Source organism: Lithobates pipiens, unplaced genomic scaffold, assembly GCF_037356315.1.
Source record: "Lithobates pipiens isolate NorthernLeopardFrog02 unplaced genomic scaffold, aLitPip1_a1.2 Scaffold_8, whole genome shotgun sequence".
Lineage (NCBI taxonomy): Eukaryota > Metazoa > Chordata > Amphibia > Anura > Ranidae > Lithobates > Lithobates pipiens.
In genome coordinates this window covers 171,640,380-171,653,549 of record NW_027507903.1, presented here as the reverse complement: position 1 = coordinate 171,653,549, position 13,170 = coordinate 171,640,380, and the positions used below count along the sequence as shown (strand labels likewise).

Sequence of the window (13,170 nt, the reverse complement as noted above, 5' to 3'; positions counted from 1 at the left end):
CTCAGCAGCCTGACACTCATTTGAGACCCTTGCAAAACGCAATATCATCTCAGCAAGCTCACACTTGTTGAGACGCTTGCAACCACACAATTTAATCATAAAAATTAAGAATAAAAACTCATACTCACTGAGACCCTTGCAACCACGCAATATCGTCTCAAAACATAATACTCATCGAGACTCTTGCAACCACGCAATATCGTCTCAGCAAAACCAGAGTGAGACCCTTGTGACCCGAAAGTGCCAGCCGTGCCACCACGGGCTTCACAGTCTTTTTTCGGCCACCACTGGTTCATCGAACCTTGACCACCAGAAATTCTCTTAAATTTCTGCTTTCACCCAGGCTTCATCACTCTTCGAGCTGTTTCCCATAGTGGCAGCTGCCCAGGTCTGGGGCCACACTTGAACAGGACAGACGGTGCTGTTCACCCTGGACAATCAGGCCACGACCGACATTATCGATGAAGGTAGATCCAAGTCACTCCCCATCATGTCCTTCCTGTGCAGGCTTGTGCAGCTGTAACTCAGTCACCAGTTTAATATTTTCTGTAGACATATTCCAGGCAAATGCAAAATCGCAGCCGATGAGCTGTCCCGTTTCAACCTTACTTTGTTTTTCAAGCAAGAGCCTGGAGCCGACCCAACAACTACTCCTGTCCCACCCTGGTCTTTGCTGACGATGGACTGAAGTCGCATCTCGCCAATGCAACCCAACTCATTAACCACTCCTTGGCAAACAATACACCGAAGGCCTATCGCACTGCTTTGACTGCTTACTGCAAGTTTTTGGCCTCTTGCGCTGGTGCAGAAATCTGATGGTAGCTCATTGCTACCCTTTCTAACCTGCCCCATGAGTGGCAGCCAGTTTATCAAGCATGTCAGGATCCTCCTAAGCAACTTGGGCTTCAACCCCAGTCAGTCCTCTGGACATTCCTTCCAGATCGGAGCAGCCTCAGCTGCCTCCCAACATGGAGTACCAGACCACGTAATCAAGAAACTAGGCTGATTGAAGTCCGCTTGTTTTGTCACATACATCCCAAATCCTTAGGAAGAAATGGCACAAGCCTTTACCAAGCTGGCTCAATAAACACAAGAATCAATTAAGAGTTATTCCCCTATCTGAGTCTTTTGCCCCCTTTTCTTGGCATACCGACCAGACCACCACACACACTTAAGGTCTATTTATGTTGTAAGTCTTGTCGTGTATTTATGTGAGCCACATCTCTCTTGGTCATAGGGCCACGACCATAAATATAAATATTATATATACACACATACACACAGTATCTGACAAAAGTGAGTACACCCCTCACATTTTTGTAGATATTTTATTATATTTTTCATGTAACAACACTGAAGAAATTACATTTTGCTATCATGTAAAGTAGTGAGTATACAGCTTGTATAATACTATAAATTTGCTGTCCCATCCAAAATAACTCAACACACAACCATTAATGCGTAAACCGCTGGCAACAAAAGTGAGTATACCCCTTACTGAAAATATCCAAATTGGGCCCCATTAGCCATTTTCCCTCCCTGGTGTCATATGACTCGTTAGTGTTACAAGGTCTCAGGTGTGAATGGGGAACAGTTGTGTTAAATTTGGTGTTATCGCTCTCACTCTCTCATACTGGTCACTGGAAGTTCAACAGCACCTCATGGCAAAGAACTCTCTGAGGATCTGCAAAAAGAATTGCTGCTCTACATAAAGATGGCCTAGGTAGGATATAAGAAGATTGCCAAAACCCTGAAAGTGAGCTCCAGAGCGACGGCCAAGACCATACAGCGGTTTAACAGGACAGGTTCCACTCATAGTTAGTAAGGTTGAATAAAGACACCAGTCCATCCAGTTGAACCTGAGTGTGGGTGCATGTCTACAATTGTCTCCCTATCCCTGTACATTGTGTCTCATTAAGATACTCATCTATTATATTGTTATTTATTTAAGATACCCATATAGAGCCGTCAATTGTACGCATACATCGCACACTCACCGCACACTCACATCGGTCCCTACCCTCAAGGCCCCACAATCCAAGGTCCCCAACTTCATATACTAGGGCCAATTTTGGACAGAAGCCAATTAACCTACCAACATGTCTTTGGAGTGACACTCAGAACAGGCTTCACCATGCTCAGCATCATATCCAAAGGCTGTCTTTGGGAAATAGACATATGAGTGCTTCCAGCATTGCTCCAAAAGTTAAAGGGGTGGGGGGGTCAGCCTGTCAGTGCTCAGACCATATGCTGCACACTGCATCAAACTGGTCTGCGTGGCTGTTGTCCCAGAAAGAAGCCTCTTCCAATGATGATGCGCAAGAAAGCCCACAAACAGTTTGCTGAAGACAAGCAGACTAAGGACATGGATTACTGGAACCATGTCCTGTGGTCTGATGAGACCAGTATAAACTTGTTTGGTTCAGATGGTGTCAAATGTGTGTGGCGGCAACCAGGTAAGGAGTACAAAGACAAGTGTGTCTTGCCTACAGTTAAGCATAGTGGTGCAAGTGTCATGGTCTGAGGCTGCATGAGTGCTGCCGGCACTGGGGAGCTACAGTTCATTGAGGGAACCCTGAATGCCAACATGTACTGTGATATACTGTAGCATAGCATGATCCCCTCCCTTCAGAGACTGAGCCACAGGGCAGTATTCCAACATGATAATGACTCCAAACACACCTCCAAGACGACCACTGCCTTGCTAAAGAAGCTGAAGGTAAAGGTGATGTACTGGCCAAGCATGCCTTCAGACCTAAACCCTATTAAGCATCTGTGGGGCATTCATAAATAGAAGGTGGAGCAGCGAAAGGTCTCTAACATCCAACAGCTCTGTGATGTCATCATTGAAGGAGTGGAAGAGGACTCCAGTGGCAACCTGTGAAGCTCTGGTGAACTCCATGCCCAAGAGGGTTAGGGCAGTGCTGGAAAATAATGGTGGCCATACAAAATATTGACACTTTGGGCCCAATTTGGACATTTTCACTTAGGGGTGTACTCACTTTTGTTGCCAGCGGTTTAGACATTAAGGGCTGTGTCTTGAGTTATTTTGAGGGGACAGCAAATTTACACTGTTACAAGCTGGACACTCACTACGTTACATTGTAGCAAAGTGTAATTTCTTCAGTGTTGTCACATGAAAAGATATAATAAAATATTTACAAAATTATGAGGGGTGTAATAAATATATATATTATTTATATATTTACACATATATATTATTTATATATTTACACACACACACACATATTATATATCCACTGTGTATATATATATATATATATATATATATATAGTGGATATAAAAAAATCTACACACCCCTGTTAAAATGTAAAAGGTTTCTGTGATGTAAAAAAATGAGACAAAGATAAATCATTTCAGATTTTTTTCCACCTTTAATGTGACCTATAAATTGTACAACTCAGTTGAACAACAAACAAGTCTTTTAGGTGGAGAGAAGTAAAAATAAGGCCGCGTACACACGGGCGGACTGTTCGCCCAACTTTGTCCGCTGAACAGTGTTTGGGCGGACAGTCCGCTCGTGTGTGGGCTTTCAGCGGACAGTTTCAGCGGACAGTTGGACGGACAAGGTTTTTCGGAATTTCCGAAAAACTGTCCGCTGAAACCTTGTTTCAGCGAACAGCCCGCTCGTGTGTAGGCTTGTTCGTCAAACAAAGTTGCGCGCATGCTCAGAAAGGATTTTCACGCCGAAAGCTATAATGCAGTGTATAGGACGTCGTATTTTTCGTCCCGTCGTACGTGCTGTTCATGTCATCGCGCACGGTTTCAGCAAACTGTTCGTTCGTCGTGTGTGGGCATGTCCGTCCATGCTAATTTTGAGCGGACTGGTTGCTGAAACTGTTGGACGGACAAAGTTGGGCGAACAGTCCGCGCGTGTGTACGCGGCCTAAACAAACTAAAATAATATGGTTGCATGTGTACACCCTTACACTAATACTTTGTTGAAGCACCTTTTGATTTTATTACAGCACTCAGTCTTTTTGGGTATGAGTCTATCAGCATGGCACATCTTGACTTGGCAAAGTTTACTCACTCTTCTTTGCAAAAATATTCAAAATCTGTCAGATTGCGAGGGCGTCTCCTGTTCGCAGCCCTCTTCAGATCACTCCACAGATTTTCAGTGAGATTTAAGTCATTTCTAAACTTGAATTTTCATCTGGTGAAGCCATTCTTTGTTGATTTGGATGTATGTTTTGGGTCGTTCTAATGCTGAAAGGTGAAGTTCGCCTACATGTTCAGCTTTCTAGCAGAAGCCTGAAGGTTTTGTGCCAATATTGACTGGTATTTGGAACTGGTCATAATTCCCTCTACCTTGACTAAGGCCGCTGTTACAGCTGAAGAAAAACAGCCCCAAAGCATGATGCTGCCACCACCATGCTTCACAGTGGGTATAGTGTTCTTTTGGTGATGTTTTTGCTCCAAATCAATCTTTTGCAATTATAGCCAAAAAAGTTCAACCTTGGTTTCATCAGACCATAACATATTTTCCCACATGCTTTTGGGAGACTTAACCACTTCAGATCCGCGCTATTGCCAAATGACGGCATTAGCGCGGACCTACATTTTCAGGACTACGTCTATTGACGTCGTCCTGGTTACGAGCGGCCTGCGCGCCCCCTGAGGGGCGCGCGCGGCGCGCTCTGTGATCGGCGAGTCCGTGAGACTCGCCTGATCACCGATCCGTGTAAGGGGTCGATCCCGACCCCTTATCACGTGATCAGCTGTCAGCCAATGACAGCTGATCATGTGATAGAACGGAGCCGGTAATCGGCTATTATTCCTCCTCGCGCTGACAGCGCGAGGAGAGAAAAAAAAGCCGATCACCGGCGGCCGTGATCGGGACATCAGTCCCGATCACGGCCATCAATACAAGGGACCACCTGCCACCTGCCTGTGCCCACCTGCCTCCCGCAGTGCCATCCTGAAGTAAAATAAAAGAAAAAGTAAGTGCCCCCCGTCAGTGCCCCCTGTCAGTGCCCATAGTGCCCACAGTGCCACCCACAGTGCCACCCACAGTGCCACCCCACAGTGCCACCCACAGTGCCACCCAATCTGCCTCAAAGGTGCTGCACCCCAGTGCCGCCCATCAGTGCCCAGCAGTGCCGCCCATCAGTGCCCAGCAGTGCCGCCCATCAGTGCCCAGCAGTGCCACCTATCAGAGCCACCTATCAGTGCCACCTATCAGTGCCCATCAGTCCCATCTATCTGTGGTACCTATCAGTGCCCATCCGTGCCACCCATCCGTGCCACTTATCCGTGCCACCCATCCGTGCCATCTTATCTGTGCCCATCTTTGCCCATCAGTGCCGCCTTATCTGTGCCCATCGGTGCCGCCTTATCTGTGCCTATTAGTGCCGCCTTAACTATGCCTATCAGTGCCCACCAGTGCAGCCCATCAGTGCCCACCAATGCAGCCCATCAGTGCCCACCAATGCAGCCCATCAGTGCCCACCAATGCAGCCTATCAGTGCCGCCTAATCAGCGCACTTCAATGAAGGAGAAAAATGACCCGTTTGCAAAATTTTATAACAAACTATTAAAACATGATTTTTTATTTTATTTTTTTTGCATCTTTTTTTGTTTGTTTAGCAAAAAATAAAACTCCGAGCTGTAACTAAATACCACCAAAAGAAAGCTCTATTTGTGGGAAAAAAATGATAAAAATTTCATTTGGGTACAGTGTTGTATGCCCGCGCAATTGTCACTCAAAGTGCATCAGCGCTGAAAGCTGAAAATTGGTCTGGGACTGAGGGGGGTTTAAGTGCCCAGTAAGCAAGTGGTTAAGGTGTGTTTTTGCAAAATTTACCCGGGCTTGAATGTTTTTCTTCGTAAGAATAGGCTTCCGTCTTGCCACTCTACCCCATAGCCCAGACATATGAAAAATACTGGACATTGTTGTCACATGTACCACACAGCCAGTACTTGCCAGATATTCCTGCAGCTCCTTTAATGTTGCTGTAGGCCCCTTGGCACCCTCCCTGACAAATTTTCTTCTTATCTTTTCATCAATTTTGGAGGGACATCCAGTTCTTGGTAATGTCACTGTTGTGCCATATTTTCTCCACTTGATGATGACTGTCTTTACTGTGTTCCATGGCATATCTAATGCCTTGGAAATTCTTTTGTACCCTTCTCCTGACTGATACCTTTTAACAATGAGAGCCCGCTGATGGTTTTGAAGCTCTCTGCGGACCATGGCTTTTGCTGTAGGATGCGACTAAGAAAAAGTCAGAAAAGACGTACTAGAACAGCTGAACATTATTTGAGGTTAATCAGAGGCACTCTAAATGGTGGCAGGTGTGTACTGACTCTTATTTAACATCAATGCCAAACACAGCTACAACCCCAGTTATAAGAGGGTGTGCACACTTAAGCAACCACATTATTTTAGTTTTTAGTTTTACTTCCTCTGCCTAAAAGATTTCAGTTTGTTTTTCAACTGAAGTGTACAGTTTATAGGTCACATTAAAGGTGGAAAAAGTTCTGAAATTATTTATCTTTGTCTCATTTTTTTACATCACAGAAACCTGACATTTTACTAGGGGTGTATAGACTTTTTATATCCAGTGTGTGTGTGTGTGTGTGTGTGTGTGTGTGTGTGTGTGTGTGTGTGTGTGTGTGTGTGTGTGTGTGTGTGTGTGTGTGTGTGTATATATATATATAAATACACTGTATATGTGTATAATCCCCAAAAACATCAGTATATCAATCCATCTGAGATATCTTTACACAATCATCACAATAGTATTATAATTCGCTTGCCACGTCGCCTGTCACCAGATGTGGATTGTCACATGCCCTGTCACCTGCCACACATTGCGAATTGTCACTTGCCACGTCGCCTGCCCCCAGATGCGGATTGTCACATGCCCTGTCACCTGCCACACATTGCGGATTGTCACTTGCTGTGCCACTTTCCTGCTAAGGTGGTCTCTTGCTGTGTCCCAGAGTCAGGCAGCAGAGAGATGATATAAAATATCCCTGCTGCCTGTGGCTGCCTGCACAGTGAGGGCAGAACTGCAGGGATGCAGGGCGGGCGAAGTGCGGTGAGAGATGATGTCATCTCTCTGCTCCCCCGCTCTCCAGCTCCCTGATTGGCCAGCAGTCCACTCACACACCGAGCTGCCCAGCTGCTCGCCCACTCTCTCACCTGCCCGCTCACCGACCAAGCCGCCCAGCCCACCCGCGGAGCTACCCGCCCTCTCACCCATGGAGCCGCTTGCCCACTCTCTCACCCGCAGAACTGCCCACCCTGTCACTTGCCCGCATTCTCGGAGGGGACAATTGCCCCGTCGCCCCCCCTATATATAGGGAGGCTACGGGCAATACTGGCGACTAATCCTTTGCCCTTTGCTTGCCTTTTTTTTGTGGTACAGCTTCCACAGTTCAGATCCATTTTAAAATGATTTAATTTTCTGAATATAGCTGTTACACATGCGCCAATGCTAAATAAATTATTCATATCTATGTAATAATTTAAGTATAGCCAATTAATGTAATTAAAGTACAAGCAGCTGTTTTTTCATCATAAGCTAGAAAAGTTCTTGGCTAGCCTTCTGTTTTGGAAAGTATGTTGCATTCTGGAATGCTCTCAATCTTTGCTCATGTATTGACAAAACCCCAAATTATTCAATATGAATAACATGAATATCTAAGAAATATATTGCATATGAAAAGCAATAGGCCCTACACATATTAATTTGTGGTTTTTACCTTCATTTTCCCCTTCTCCCTTCCTCATACACAAACTTGGTTCACTATGTACAGAACCTGTTGGTCACGTCCCGTCCCTTTGTGGATAAAGTAGCACATGTGGAGTGAACAACATCTCCTTCCCTGTAGACACTGAGCCCAGTACTACCACTGCAGAAAATGTTAGACTGCCTGGCTGCCACCAGTCCACCTGGCTGCTTGCTTCCCCCGACTGGCACACACACTCACCAGGGCAAAGTTAGATGAAGACTTGAGACACCACTGTTTTCAAGAGAGCACTGTTACAGCTGACAGTCTCTCCCCTTATCTTGTCCCTGCACCGTGCTGATCTACTCACTGTATCTCCTTGCTCTCTCCTGCTGCCTCTCCGGCCTGGATGCCTCCAAATGCCTGCTGGGGTTGGATCCTTCCAGGCCAGCCTCCCGAGCTCCAGCCTGAGGTAAAATCCTCCCCAGCATGGGTCCCTCAGGGGCCACTGACAGCCTCTCCTCAGGACTGCTTCTCCATCTTCCACCAGTCTCCCCTGCTGGCATGGTTCATGTCTATTTATGTCTATTTAAGTGCCTCTTTAGCTCCCTGCCAGGCCCCCAACCTGGGGATTGGCTAAATGCTCCTAAATATTCAAGGCAACCCCTCCTAGCTTCCACCCACTATTTTCTAATCTAGAACGTTCTCCAACATTCTAGAAACAGGGGGAGGCACTAGAGAGCTGCCAGGATGATTTATCCAGCCCTGGCCTCTTATAACCCTGACCCAGATTCAGTGACTCAGGTTTATCCTTGTGCCAGATTATTTTACCCACTCTCACTACTAGTAACACACACTAGAGGGTGCTACACTGGGAAGCATGCAAATTGGCTCTCTGAAAAAGGAAAAGGATCCTTTAACCACTTAAGGACCGCCGTATTGCCATTGTACGTCATCACAATGGCACAGGCAGGCACAAGCACGTACATGTACGTGCCTGCCTTCCAGCGGGTGGGGGGTCCGATCGGACCCCCTCCCGCTGGATACGGCGGTCCGCTTCCCTCCGGGAGCGATCCGTGATGAGGGGATGGCCGTTGGTTTCTGGCCACCCCCTCTCGATCGCTCCTGGTCAATGACGAACTTCCTCCCACTGTGTATTGTTTACACAGGAAGGAGGAAGTGATGTCATTCTCCTCGGGGCGGTCTTTTTGACCGGACTACGAGGAGAAGACTAAAAGTAAGTGTGCACCAACACTACACTGACATGTAGGCACACACAGGCACACAACCCCCCCCGATCCCCCCCGCCCCCCCTCCCCCCCAGTCACAGTGTCACTGATTGCATTGATCATTTCTTTACTGATCAATGCATTCAGTGTCAGTTGTAAAAGTAAAAACTGTCAGGGCAGTTAGTGTTAGGTCCAGGATAGCCCCCTATCACCCCCCAATAAAGATTTAACCCCCTGATTGCCCCTAGAGTTAACCCTTTCACCCCCTTTTGCCAGTGTCACTAAGCGATAATTTTTCTGATCGCTGCATCAGTGTCGCTAGTGTCGCTAGGTAGCTAGTTATTTTTTTAGGTTCACCGCCAGGTTTTTATATCGCTAGGTACCCCGATATACTACCCAATAATGGTTTTAACATCCTGATTGCCCCTAGTTAACCCTTTCACCCCCTTTTGCCACTGTCACTAAGCGATCATTTTTCTGATCGCTGCATCAGTGTCGCTACTGTCGCTAGGTAGCTAGTTATTTTTTTAGGTTCACCGCCAGGTTTTTATAGCGCTAGGTACCCCGATATACTACCCAATAATGGTTTTAACATCCTGATTGCCCCTAGTTAACCCTTTCACCCCTTTTGCCACTGTCACTAAGCGATCATTTTTCTGATCGCTGCATTAGTGTCGCTACTGTCGCTAGGTAGCTAGTTATTTTTTTAGGTTCACCGCCAGGTTTTTATAGCGCTAGGTACCCCGATATACTACCCAATAATGGTTTTAACATCCTGATTGCCCCTAGTTAACCCTTTCACCCCCTTTTGCCAGTGTCACTAAGCGATCATTTTTCTGATCGCTGCATCAGTGTCGCTACTGTCGCTAGATAGCTAGTTATTTTTTTAGGTTCACCGCCAGGTTTTTATAGCGCTAGGTACCCCGATATACTACCCAATAATGGTTTTAACCCCCTGATTGCCCCTAGTTAACCCTTTCACCCCCTTTTGCCAGTGTCACTAAGCGATCATTTTTCTGATCGCTGCATTAGTGTCGCTAGGTAGATAGTTATTTTTTTAGGTTCACCGCCAGGTTTTTATAGCGCTAGGTACCCCGATATACTACCCAATAATGGTTTTAACCCCCTGATTGCCCCTAGTTAACCCTTTCACCACTGATCACCGTATAAGTGTTACGGGTGACTCTGGTTAGTTTGCTTTTTATAGCATCAGGGCACCCACCATTTATTACCCAATAAAGGTTTAACCCCCTGATCACCCGGCGGGTGATATCAATTAGCTTTTAGGGTCAGGGTCTGCGTCGCCCCAGGCAGCGCTAGGTTAGTGCCAGTACCGCTAACACCCACGCGCAAAGCATACACCTCCCGTAGTGGTATAGAATCTGAACAGATCAATATCTGATCTGATCAGATCTATACTAGCGTCCCCAGCAGTTCAGGGTTCCAAAAAAACGCATTGTTAGCGGGATCAGCCCAGATACCTGCTAGCACCTGCGTTTTGCCCCTCTGCCCAGCCCACCCAAGTGCAGTATCGATCGATCACTGTCACTTACAAAACACTAAACACATAACTGCAGCGATCGCAGAGTCAGGCCTGATCCCTGTGATCGCTAACAGTTTTTTTGGTAGCATTTTATATTTAAATCCGGAAGGCAGTGCTTGGTTTTTGGGGTCCCGTACGTGGCTAGGCTCCCAAAAAGTCCCCCACATGTGGTATCCCCGTACTCGGGAGAAGCAGCAGAATTTATTTTGGGGTGTAATTTGACTTATGCCCATAGCATGTGTGAGCAATATATCATTTAGTGACAACTTTGTGCAAAAAAAAAAAGTTTGTAATATTCCCGCAACTTTTGGCAAAATATAAAATATTCCATGGACTCAACATGCCTCTCAGTAAATAGCTTGGGGTGTCTACTTTCCAAAATGGGGTCATTTTCGGGGGTTTTGTGCTATTTTGGCATTTTATGGCCTTCGAAACTGTGATAGGTAGTGAGGAGTTAAATCAAAAATTTGCACCCTTAGAAATCCTGAAGGTGGTGATTGGTTTTCGGGGTGCCGTGCGCGACTAGACTCCCAAAAAGTCCCACACATGTGGTATCCCCATACTCGGAAGAAGTAGCGGAATATATTTTGGGGTGCAATTCCACATATAACCATGGCATGTGTGAGCAATATATCATTTAGTGACAACTTTTTGTAAAAAAAAATTATTTTTTTATTTTTTGTCATTATTCAATCCCTTGGGACAAAAAAAAAAAAATATTCAATGGTCTCAACATGGCCCTCAGCAAATAGCTTGGGGTGTCTACTTTCCAAAATGGGGTCATTTGGGGGGGTTTTGTGCCATCTTGGCATTTTATGGCCTTCAAAACTGTGATAGGTAGTGATAGGTAGTGAGGAGTGAAATAAAAAATGTATGCCCTTAGAAATCCTGAAGGCGGTGCTTGGATTTCGGGGTCTCGTACGCGGCTAGGCTCCCAAAAAGTTCCACACATGTGGTATCCCCGTACTCAGGAGAAGCAGCAGAATGTATTTTGGGGTGTCATTTCACATATGTCCATAGCATGTGTGAGCAATATATCATTTAGTGACATCTTTGTGCAAAAAAAAAAAGTTTGTAATATTCCCACAACTTGTGGCAAAATATAAATGATTCCATGGACTCAACATGCCTCTCAGTAAATAGCTTGGGGTGTCTACTTTCCAAAATGGGGTCATTTGGGGGGGTTTTGTGCCATCTTGGCATTTTATGGCCTTCAAAACTGTGATAGGTAGTCATAGGTAGTGAGGAGTAAAATAAAAAATGTATGCCCTTAGAAATCCTGAAGGCGGTGCTTGGATTTCGGGGTCCCGTACGCGGCTAGGCTCCCAAAAAGTCCCACACATGTGGTATCCCCGTACTCAGGAGAAGCAGCAGAATGTATTTTGGGGTGTCATTTCACATATGTCCATAGCATGTGTGAGCAATATATCATTTAGTGACAACTTTGTGCAAAAAAAAAAAGTTTGTAATATTCCCGCAACTTTTGGCAAAATATAAAATATTCCATGGACTCAACATGCCTTTCAGTAAATAGCTTGGGGTGTCTACTTTCCAAAATGGGGTCATTTGGGGGGGTTTTGTGCCATCTTGGCATTTTATGGCCTTCAAAACTGTGATAGGTAGTGATAGGTAGTGAGGAGTTAAATCAAAAATTTGCACCCTTAGAAATCCTGAAGGTGGTGATTGGTTTTCGGGGTGCCGTGCGCAACTAGACTCCCAAAAAGCCCCACACAAGTGGTATCCCCATACTCGGGAGAAGTAGCGGAATATATTTTGGGGTGCAATTCCACATATAACCATGGCATGTGTGAGCAATATATCATTTAGTGACAACTTTTTGTAAACATTTTTTTTTTTTTGTCATTATTCAATCCCTTAGGACAAAAAAAATAAATATTCAATGGGCTCAACATACCCATCAGCAATTTCCTTGGGGTGTCTACTTTCCAAAATGGGGTCATTTGGGGGGGGGTTTGTACTGCCCTGCCATTTTAGCACCTCAAGAAATGAGATAGGCAGTCATAAATTAAAAGCTGTGTAAATTCCAGAAAATGTACTCTAGTTTGTAGACGCTATAACTTTTGCGCAAACCAAAAAATATACGCTTATTGACATTTTTTTTACTAAAGACATGTGGCTGAATAAATTTTGCCCTCAATGTATGACTAAAATTTAGTTTATTCGATTTTTCTTATAACCAAAAAAAGAAAATATCTTTTATTTTCAAAATTTTCACTCTTTTTCCATTTATATCGCAAAAAAAAAAAAATCGCAGAGGCAATCAAATACCATCAAAAGAAAGCTCTATTTGTGGGAAGAAAAGGACGCAAATTTAGTTTGGGTGCAATATTGCATGACCGCGCAATTACCAGTTAAAGCAGCGCAGTGCGAAATTGGAAAAAGACCTCTGGTCCTTAAGGTGTTTATTGGTCCGGGGCTGAAGTGGTTAATAACGTATAAAACGTAAACGTTTGAAAACTGGCATATGGTACTGTTTACTGCTCATTACAACATTTTGCACTACTTTATTAGCTCATAAAATCACACAGACTCATGTAAACATATTTAGAAAGTAAAATGGTGCTTTCTGTATACTGTAATTTAGAAATGGTTAAAAACAATTTATGTAAAACGAAAGACTTGTTTTGAAACAGAAATATTTTCCAACTACCAGAACTAGTGTTAGGTATAGCTGG

At 44.9% G+C, this 13,170-nt stretch overlaps 1 protein-coding gene across 2 annotated transcripts in view; it reads left to right on the top strand.

Moving 5' to 3' along the window:
- The window catches only part of CCDC146 (coiled-coil domain containing 146), a 215,726-nt gene that overhangs the window by 70,658 nt on the left and 131,898 nt on the right, over window positions 1-13,170 (top strand). The window lies entirely within an intron of this gene.